Source organism: Euprymna scolopes, chromosome 17 (genome assembly GCF_053919585.1).
Source record: "Euprymna scolopes isolate OS-2025 chromosome 17, ASM5391958v1, whole genome shotgun sequence".
Lineage (NCBI taxonomy): Eukaryota > Metazoa > Mollusca > Cephalopoda > Sepiida > Sepiolidae > Euprymna > Euprymna scolopes.
In genome coordinates this window covers 107980018-107989915 of record NC_136498.1, presented here as the reverse complement: position 1 = coordinate 107989915, position 9898 = coordinate 107980018, and the positions used below count along the sequence as shown (strand labels likewise).

The following is a 9898-nucleotide window of genomic DNA, read 5'->3' as shown; positions in this document are numbered from 1 at the left end:
AGTATATGAATGCTCAATTATGAAATATGATAATTTTGTAGCTTACTTTTTAAGTCCTCTCTCTTTGGCTTAAAACTTATTGGCATATGAAAATTTACTGGATTACACGAACTCAGTATATTACATACAAGTCTATATATATATATATATATATATATATATATATATATATATATATATATATATATATATATATAAATGAAATCACATTTTTCTTCTTCCTATTCCCTCTGCTTCACTTTTTGTTATCAAGTAAGATCTTTGACTTACTTGCAGTTTCACCAAATACTTTTGCATGCAAAATCCGGTCCCGCATTTTGCTAATTCCTACCCTCTGATGAAAAAGAAAGTATTTCTTCTAAACTCCGAGGATTAAGGACTATCCACTTATCTAGTGTTTCTTTTTCAAAATTAAATATGTTTTTAATTCTTTTTCAAAGTATTTTTTAACGTTTTATTAACTGTTTGCTCATATATATATATATATATATATATATATATATATATATATATATATATATATTAGTGATAGGACGATTCCAATATATCTCCCGATTCCGATTCCGATACGATCACCGATTCCGACTCTTATAAATTCCTAAATATTTAACTATAAAATTGTTATTTTCCTCCGATTACTGTAAAAATATCAACTGTGCACATATTTTCTTAAACGTATAATCTAATTTGTGTAAAGGTTATATATAGATTTTATACCACTAGCAGTGGAAGATTTTGAATTAAACCAAATCAAATAAAAAGGATGATTAAAAGAATTGTTTTTGGCATCGGAAAATAGCCACAAGTTACAATTTTTCCGATTTCGATTAACACACACACACACACACACACACACACACACACACACACACACACACTTATAGTAAGTTATAAAAATATAAATGGCAGTTAAGCTACAAAGAATAATCCGCGTTTCATTCTCGTGAGAATTCGTCTGGGTAATGCATTAGCTAGACGAATTCTTACGAGAATGAAACGCGGAATATTCTGTGTATATATTTTCATAACTACTACCTAGCTTTACCTATGTATTGAGCCATGTTGAAGTAAATACTGAAAATTTACGCATAAAATTATATTTTCGTATTTACATTTATGTGATTAATTTAAGTAGACACACACACACACACACATATATACACACATGTATATATACTTACAGACATACAATAATTATGTACTACGCTACATACGCGCAAATATCTATCATGTTATAAGTTTCAATCTGGCAAAAACACGGCATATACAGGGTGCATATATATGCATATATGTATAGGCATATATATATATGCATATATGTATAGGCATATATATATGCATGCATATAATAATAATAATAATAATAATAATAATAATAATAATAATAATAATAATATATGTATATATATATATATGTTCACTTATATTTCCCTTTTCATATATGCCATTTCTATATCTTTGTTCACTTATATTTCCCTTTTCATATATGCCATTTCTTATTTAAGAAGCTCAATGTAATGACATCGCATACAATGAATAAATTACAAAAGTCTATATTCCATTTCACATGAGTCAAGGACAAAATAGATTGACTGACTGATATAAGAATTAAGTGAGTGATTTTGTGCTACGAAACAGATACTGTCAAGAATTTTGAATGTCAACTAAATAAAAGGAATAAATTGTAAGATGGTAAAAATCATGAAATTTGGAATATAGACTTGTCATTTATTCACACACACACACACACACACACACATACATACATACACACATATATATATATATATATATATATATATATATATATATATATATATATATATATATATATATATATATAGGGTGACCCCCCAAACGGGCCCCAACTCTAATTAAGCCCCGTTTCTTAGTGTTTTGTCCGACCGAATGAAATGAAACTTTGGTCATAACTAGTTCATTATATTCAAAACATCAAATCAAAACACTAGGGTCTTTGGCCTTTTTTTCTCCGCATATGGCCTCCATTTAGCTTTTGTTTTTTTGGGGGTCACCCTGTGTATATATATATATATATATATATATATATATATATATATATATATATATATATATATATATATATGTATATATATATATATATATATGTATATATATATATATATATATATATATATATATATATATATATATATATATATATACTACAATAATTATTAAATACCTACAGACACTAGTGGTAGTGTTTCATCCTTTCGGGAATCATCAGTGCAGGGCGTCATGAATAACACCAAACGCACACACACACACATACACACGCGCGAGCGTGCGCGATTGCACACACAAAATTATTGCAAAGGATAAAATATGACGGAAAAACAGAGAGAGAGAGAGAGAGAGAGAGAGAGGGAGATAGAGAGAGAGAAATAAAGAAAGAGAGAGCGTATGCAATAAAAGTGTGAAGGTCATACAGCCTAAAACGTGAGAGGATAAAAGAGATAGATACAAACGTAGCACTTTTAACTAATCAGACAAGTTAAAATAGGAATGGTTTTAAAGCATAACTCAATCCCCAAACCGAGGAATCTTTTAACATGTATTTCGTGCAATAATAAAAATATATGAAAAATAAAGAAAAAAAAGAAAGAAAAAGAAAACAAACGTTAATTAATTCGGCTTCAGTATAATAATAGATGGAGAATGTAATCTTTCGAATTACAATTCTAAACGCTCATGTAGATCGGACGAACATTTTAGCTTTTTATGTAAATATTTACGCACGTACACGTAGAAAGCCTTAAGTATGTAAATATGTAATACAAAAAAAAAAAAAAAAAAAAAATACTAAACAATTTTAAGTTTGAAAAACAAACACATATCTTGAAATAAGAAGAACGAAAGAAAGTAAAGGAGAAAAATAAAATATTTAATTTCTTTCGAATTTATAATTTTCTTTTTCTTTCTTTTGTTTTCCTTCCTGCGGTTGAGTTCTATTATGCCGATTAGCATCGAAAGTTTTAATCAATTCGAACTATATTTTTTATTTTGTTTTCGGTCCACAAACATTTTTCATCAAACGCGCTGTTATTTGGAGCCAGCGGCGAGGCGGAGCTTCACAGCGTTACCTGTAATTTTTATATATTTATTTATTTATTTTTTTTTCAAGATGCGCACAGCAGAGCAAATGTGTTTTCTTTTATAAACTTCCGGTTTCGATCAGCGGAATTACTGATTCGAACATTACGGAGAAAGGCGATTTGAAAACCTGATTAGGAAACCGAAAGGAAAAAATCAAATAAAAAAAACAAGGTACGTTTGCTTTTTACTTCCGCTCGGTGGGATTGTGCAAAGTATTATGGGATTCTTGCTCCCCCACCCGATCCCACCGTTTTTCATTTATCATTATGTTATGCTTTGCAAAGTTAACAACGGATTAGTATAAATGCCCCGGCATTGTTATTTGTGTTCTACTAAAAAAAAAAAAAACTTAGAAGACAAAAAATTCACTTAAAAGACAAAAGTCTTGAGCACCCGCCCCCAAAATAACGAAAAAAACAAACAAACAAACAAACAAACAAACAAATAAACAAACAAAACAGCACTATCTATATATTTATACCACGTATCTTTAGAGATAACCCGTAATTAACAGGATATAGTGTAACATTACGTTAACCAGATTATTTAAATAAATACTTTTACAGTTTAAAGAAAATGGCTACAATAATATCGCAAGGTCTCCATTCACACTGAACGTCAACAGAATGCTCTGCAACAATTTATTGTATACAAAAGATGCTGCTGTGGAATTTTCACAGGTCTTTTTTCTTAAACACACACACACACACACACACACACACACACACACACACACACACACATATATATACATATATATATATATATATATATATATATATATATATATATATATATATATATTGGGGTGGAGAGGGTTCCCGTAAGCCGTGGTGAAGGCAACCTTTCTAGGAGAAGCAAATCTCTGATTTGAAAAACCATAAAGCGGGAGACCAGTACCCGCATTAAGCTGGTCTGCAGTTTAATTTGTTGCTGGCTATCTTGCTCTTGCTTGTTGCTAGATCTCAACATTTTGAACCGAGAGAGAGACTTAGCTGTCGTACAAAGCTAAGACTCTGTAACATCATCTTTGTATAGATAATCCCTCAGGCATATGAGCTCATGGACTTTAAGTGTTTGAGGGAGTGGCACTCGTCTGACAAGACGTTGCAATCATCATGTATATATATATATATATATGCAATCATCATGTATATATATGTGTGTATATATATGTGTGTGTGTATATATATGTGTGTGTAAATATATATATATATATGTGTGTGTGAATATATATATATGTGTGTGTGTGTAATATATATATATATATATATATATATATATATATATATATATATATATATATATATATATATATACAGGGTGTCCGTAAAGTTACTATACAGTCTTACAAGTTACTATACAGAGACCCTGTAATATATTAACAGTACAGTAAGATATTGTATTAAAATATTTATTTGTAACAAAAGAAATAAAAAGAAATAACACCTTTATGTTTATAAAAATCTCAGAAAATACACCTGTTACATCCGAAAAGACTGTAACAATCAAGGCAAACAATTTCTATGACAAATATTCAAATTGGAGGCCTTCAGCTCCAATACATTCTCAACAACGTGACACCACACTCTGACAAACTTTGGTGCACAAGTCACGATCAAGGTTGGCAAATGCATCAATAACAAATTGTCGAAGATCTTCAACACTTCTTGGCTTTCTCGAATACACAGAGTATTTGATGACTCCCCAGACAAAGAAGTCCATTGGCGTTATGGCTGTTTTCCAATATCGCTTCAAAATAAATTTGCGCTCTTCCAAAGTTAGCTTGCGTGGCATGCTTGATTAAATAAACCTGTAAAAAAAAATAAATATTAACTATTAATACAAATATAATACAATAAAACAATAAGACTGTATAGTAACTTTACGGACACCTTGTATATATAATGTATGTGTGTGTGTGTGTGTGTGTGCGTGCGTGCGTGCGTGCGTGTGTGAAAAATAGACAATTCTCTCCTGGAGGATAATAGTCCGCAATAAGTAAATTAATAAATAATACTCATCTCAATAATTAATTCTAATTATATATATATATATATATATATATATATATATATATATATATATATATATATATATATATATATATACCATTCGATACGGACCCGAACATGAAAGATCAGATAATAAATAAACGTGGATTTATAAGATGGAAAAATCCAACCTTGATAGCCCTTTGTGGCCCGTGGCGCAGTGGATAGAGACGTTGATCCTCTACGATTCCAGATGAGAATTGTCTGAAGATAACAGTTTTAACACTAACCAAAGCCGGCCAGAGGCTTACTTGACCAAAGAACGTGGTGAGACGACAACAACTACGGAAGGCAGTAATTGCTAAGGATGCCGTTAGGAGATTCGGAGTTCCTATCCCGTCGCGGTTACCACCTGACGAAGGCCAGAGGAATAGTTGGGCGAAACGTCGTGAAACAACAACCACTAAAAGATGAGGATAATACTCCGCAATAAATAAATTAATAAATAAAACTCATCTCAATAATGAATTCCAATTAATTAAATAATATATTTTCACGTTGTATAATTTTTGTGTGCGTATGGACTTAGGTCAGACGATAACGTGTAAGGTCAGAGAAGAGTGTAACTTACAACTGAATTTTACCAAGTACTTTATGCGCTACCCCAAAGTATTTCATAAAACTCAGTTGCAAATTACACTCTTATGGAAGTTTATCCACTATGGCAGGGGGGGGGGCATGTGGCATACCGGATAAAGTAGTTGGTAAAATTCGGCCGTCTATTTATATAAATCTAGCTTTGCAAATTCTACTTTTTCCTTATTGAAACAGTCTAATCTGAGCTCAGTGGTTGACCCAACGGGTCACTTTTTTTTTTTTTTTTTTTTCCTGTGGTAATTTTCTATAACGCAGATCGCCGGACATGAATTTACTGATGAATGTACAAAATTCTCCAAAAGATTATAGTTAAAGTAAGACGAACACCTATTCAATATGACAGCTTATTTGTAAACCGCCGCGAAGGAGAGGAAGTTGAAGACCTATGACTGGCCAACCAATGGACAGTATTGGTCAACTTTATCTCATTGCGAAATGTTCTGCGATATTTTGGCCGGAGATCATCTGCGCTCGCAGTCGGCTGCACCTTTCAATATCCATCCAGGCCAAGAAAATGTCGAAAAAAAGAAGAAAAAGAAGAAGAAGAAGAAGAAGAAGAAGAAGAAGAACAAAAAAAGAAAAAAAAAGAAAAGAAAAGGAAACTTACACAGAAGCTAAAGATCGATCAACAGGTCGTTGCAATGCTGGAAAGAGGGCTTAAGTCATTTGTTGGCGGGCGGCGTCCTCTTTTTCCACAGGAAAAAAGGGCGTCCGTTCGCACTCACATAGACACAGCGCACAGATTGGTTTTTGACGAGGCGAAGCATGCAGAGATTTTATTGTTTCAACAGCAGGTCGCCCGACGTTGCCCATTTGAAAAATATGATATTTTAATTCATGCAGCTTTCTTAATCTATATATTAATACGATAGCGTGTTTGTTATTTTCTGTGTCACGCTTACATCCGGGTCGTTTAATTATTATGTATTTCCATTTCTTGTTGTAAATAATTTTACCAAGAATTCTTCATAAGTTTTGGTTTCGGTTTCGATTATAGCTGATGGCACTCAAATCATTTAATTTCTTTTTATAAATAATTTTACCAAAAATTCCTCATATGTTTTGGTTTCGATTTCGATTATAGCTAATGGCACGCCAGTAATCTATTTTTTAATAATAATTTTATCAAAGATTCTTCATAAGTCTTGATTTTGGTTTCGATTTCAGCTGATGGCACCTTAGTAATTTATTTTTTTTATAATAATTAAATCAAAATTTCTTCATAAATTTTGGTTTCGATTTCGATGATAGCTAAAGAAACTACAATTATATATATATATATATATATATATATATATATATATACATACATATATATATATATATATATATAATGGAATAATTCCAGAGGAAATCCGGGTATGAGAGCTCAATGTGGTAAACAGAGCAATAACATAAAAATATAACACGGAGATTAAATAATTGTCGATGCAATAATTTATTTCAACCTTATGGTATTTTCAAGCATCTAAACTAGACAATTACATTTTTGATACTTTTTGTATCAAAAATGTAATTGTCTGGTTTAGATGCTTGAAAATACCATAAGGTTGAAATAAATTATTGCATCGATAATTATGTAATCTCCGTGTTATTTATATATATATATATATATATATATATATATATATATATATATATATATATATATATATATATATATATAAGTGAATTTAGTTTACAAACAAATGGCATACATGTTTCAGCGAAAACCCAGTAAGGGAATCGCTTCGTCAGGCCAAGGACATCTCATATATACATATATATATATATATGTATATCTGTATGCGTATATATCTGTATGTGTATATATCTGTGTGTGCATATAAAGATATGTGCATATATATGTATATATGTATGTATATATGTATATGTGTATATATATGTATATATAAGTATATATGTTTATGTATCTATATATATGTGTGTATATATACGTATATATATGTGTGTATGCATATATATGTATATATATGTGTGTATATTATATATACATTTACATATATATATATATATATATATATATATATATATATATATATATATAAGTTTAGGATTCGGTTTCGATTCAAACTGATGAACCCAATTCATATTGATATATTTGTTTTATTCTTGAAAGCACAACTTTATAATACATAAAATCGATAGAACATTAACTCTATAATAATATATATGAAATCTGCAAGAATTAAAATATCATATTTAAGCGTATTTTTCGACCTGGCTACGCCGGGCGTCCCTGCTAGCTTGGATAAATACTTTTGCAGTTTTAACAAAATTGCTACAATAATATCAGAGCGTCTCCATTTACGATGAATATCTACAGAATGCCAACATCAATACATTACATATGAATCAGTCCCCCGTGGGATTTCCACAAGTCCCGCTAGTTTATTTTCATCAAGCAAGTTCATTATCAATTGTGTCCAATATATCATACTTTTTCTTGCCATTAGCTAGGATCGAAACCAAAACACAGAGCTCGCCAGCCTTATATGTAACCATCTGTGCTATGCCCATGCGCATAGAAAACCCTGCGAAATAAGGTTATGAAAGGTATTAATGTACACGTTTTGAAATAACACGCTTAATCGACTTGCCAAGGTCAATCTGTTTCAGTTTTGACACCTCACCAGCAATATTTACAGGCTAAAATTGAATCGATTTTTTTTTCACAGGTCTAAATCCTCTATATATCAATTGTCAAATCTGTAGACTAAAAAATAATAAAGGAGTTTGGTAGAGACTGCCGTATACACACAGCGATGGTCATTTACGCCCCCCCCATATATATATATATAAAATTATTTACTATAATAATTAAATACCTACAGACACTAGTGTTTCATCCTTTCAGGAATCTTCAGTGCAGAATGTCATGATTAACACTAGTCGATAGATTCGAACCCAGCAACACACGCCATCACTGGCTTCATTAGCAAAGACCGTATCAATTCAGCTACCATTAACCGCGTGAAATAACTTTGAAATTAAACATTTATTTTTAATTTTTTTGACGTCAGTCAGAATGATCTAATCATTATATGATGATCAATGCCTAAGAGCTAAATTGACCGACTTAATTCAACTTAAATTGCTCAACGATAATAAACTAGCTTCTTAAAGCGGCTAACACACACACACACACACACACACACACACACACACACACACACACACACACACACACACACACACACATATATATAAGTTAATAAAACATGTTAAAAACACTTTGAAAAAGAGTTAAAAGCATATTTAACCTGAAAAGGAAACATTTAATAAGAGTTTCCAAGAAATACTTTCCTTCTCATCAGAGGGTAGGAATTAGCAAAATGCGGGATCGGATTTGGCATACAAAAGTATTTGATGAAACTGCAAGTAAATCAAAGATCTTACTTGATAACAAAAAGTGAAGCAGAGGGAACATGGTGAAGAAAAAGGTGATTTCACGTGAATGGATAGTCTGGTGAAAGGTAAAGTATCCAATGACGGATTATTTTTATTATATATACACACACACACATATATATATATATATATATATATATATATATATATATATATATAGTCATCCACATACAGTACTGTTTCGCTGTTTCACAGCTCATCAGTGCGGCTAGACAGGCAACTACCTCAAGCCAGGATTGAAACCCGACCGTTTGTACGGCAGTCAAGGCTCCTAACCATTACGCTATATTACGCTATATATATATACGGCACAATCACGTTGACACCGGTTCTCACCAGATCACCGAAGTTAAGCAACGTTGAGCCTGGCCAGTACCAGATGGATGACCATTTAGGAAGTCTAGGCGCTGTATGTACTGCGTCGTGTCGTAGAAATTTTTTTTTTTTTTTATTACATTTTCACCCCAAACAAGGCACATTGCCACTTTGGTGTAGGGGGCTACTATCAGGGGCAGCAACTACTGGGGTACTATGTAGGGATTTGGCCAGCGAGATGTTGGTTCACGTTGCACTTGAACTTATGCATGTCAGTACAGATGGGGAAGCAGTGACCTGGAATGGAATTCCAAAGTCTAGCAGTTCTGGGGAAGAAACTACTGGAGTAGAAGGATCTTCTACATCTAGGGATCTCTACAGTGTGGGGGTGCGATTTTGCAGCT

The 9898-nt window shown here is 31.8% G+C and overlaps 1 pseudogene; it reads left to right on the top strand.

The window, feature by feature from the left end:
* Window positions 1-9480: 9480 nt before the first annotated feature.
* On the top strand, window positions 9481-9595 carry LOC145297110 (5S ribosomal RNA; annotated as a pseudogene).
* The last annotated feature ends 303 nt before the right edge of the window (window positions 9596-9898 follow it).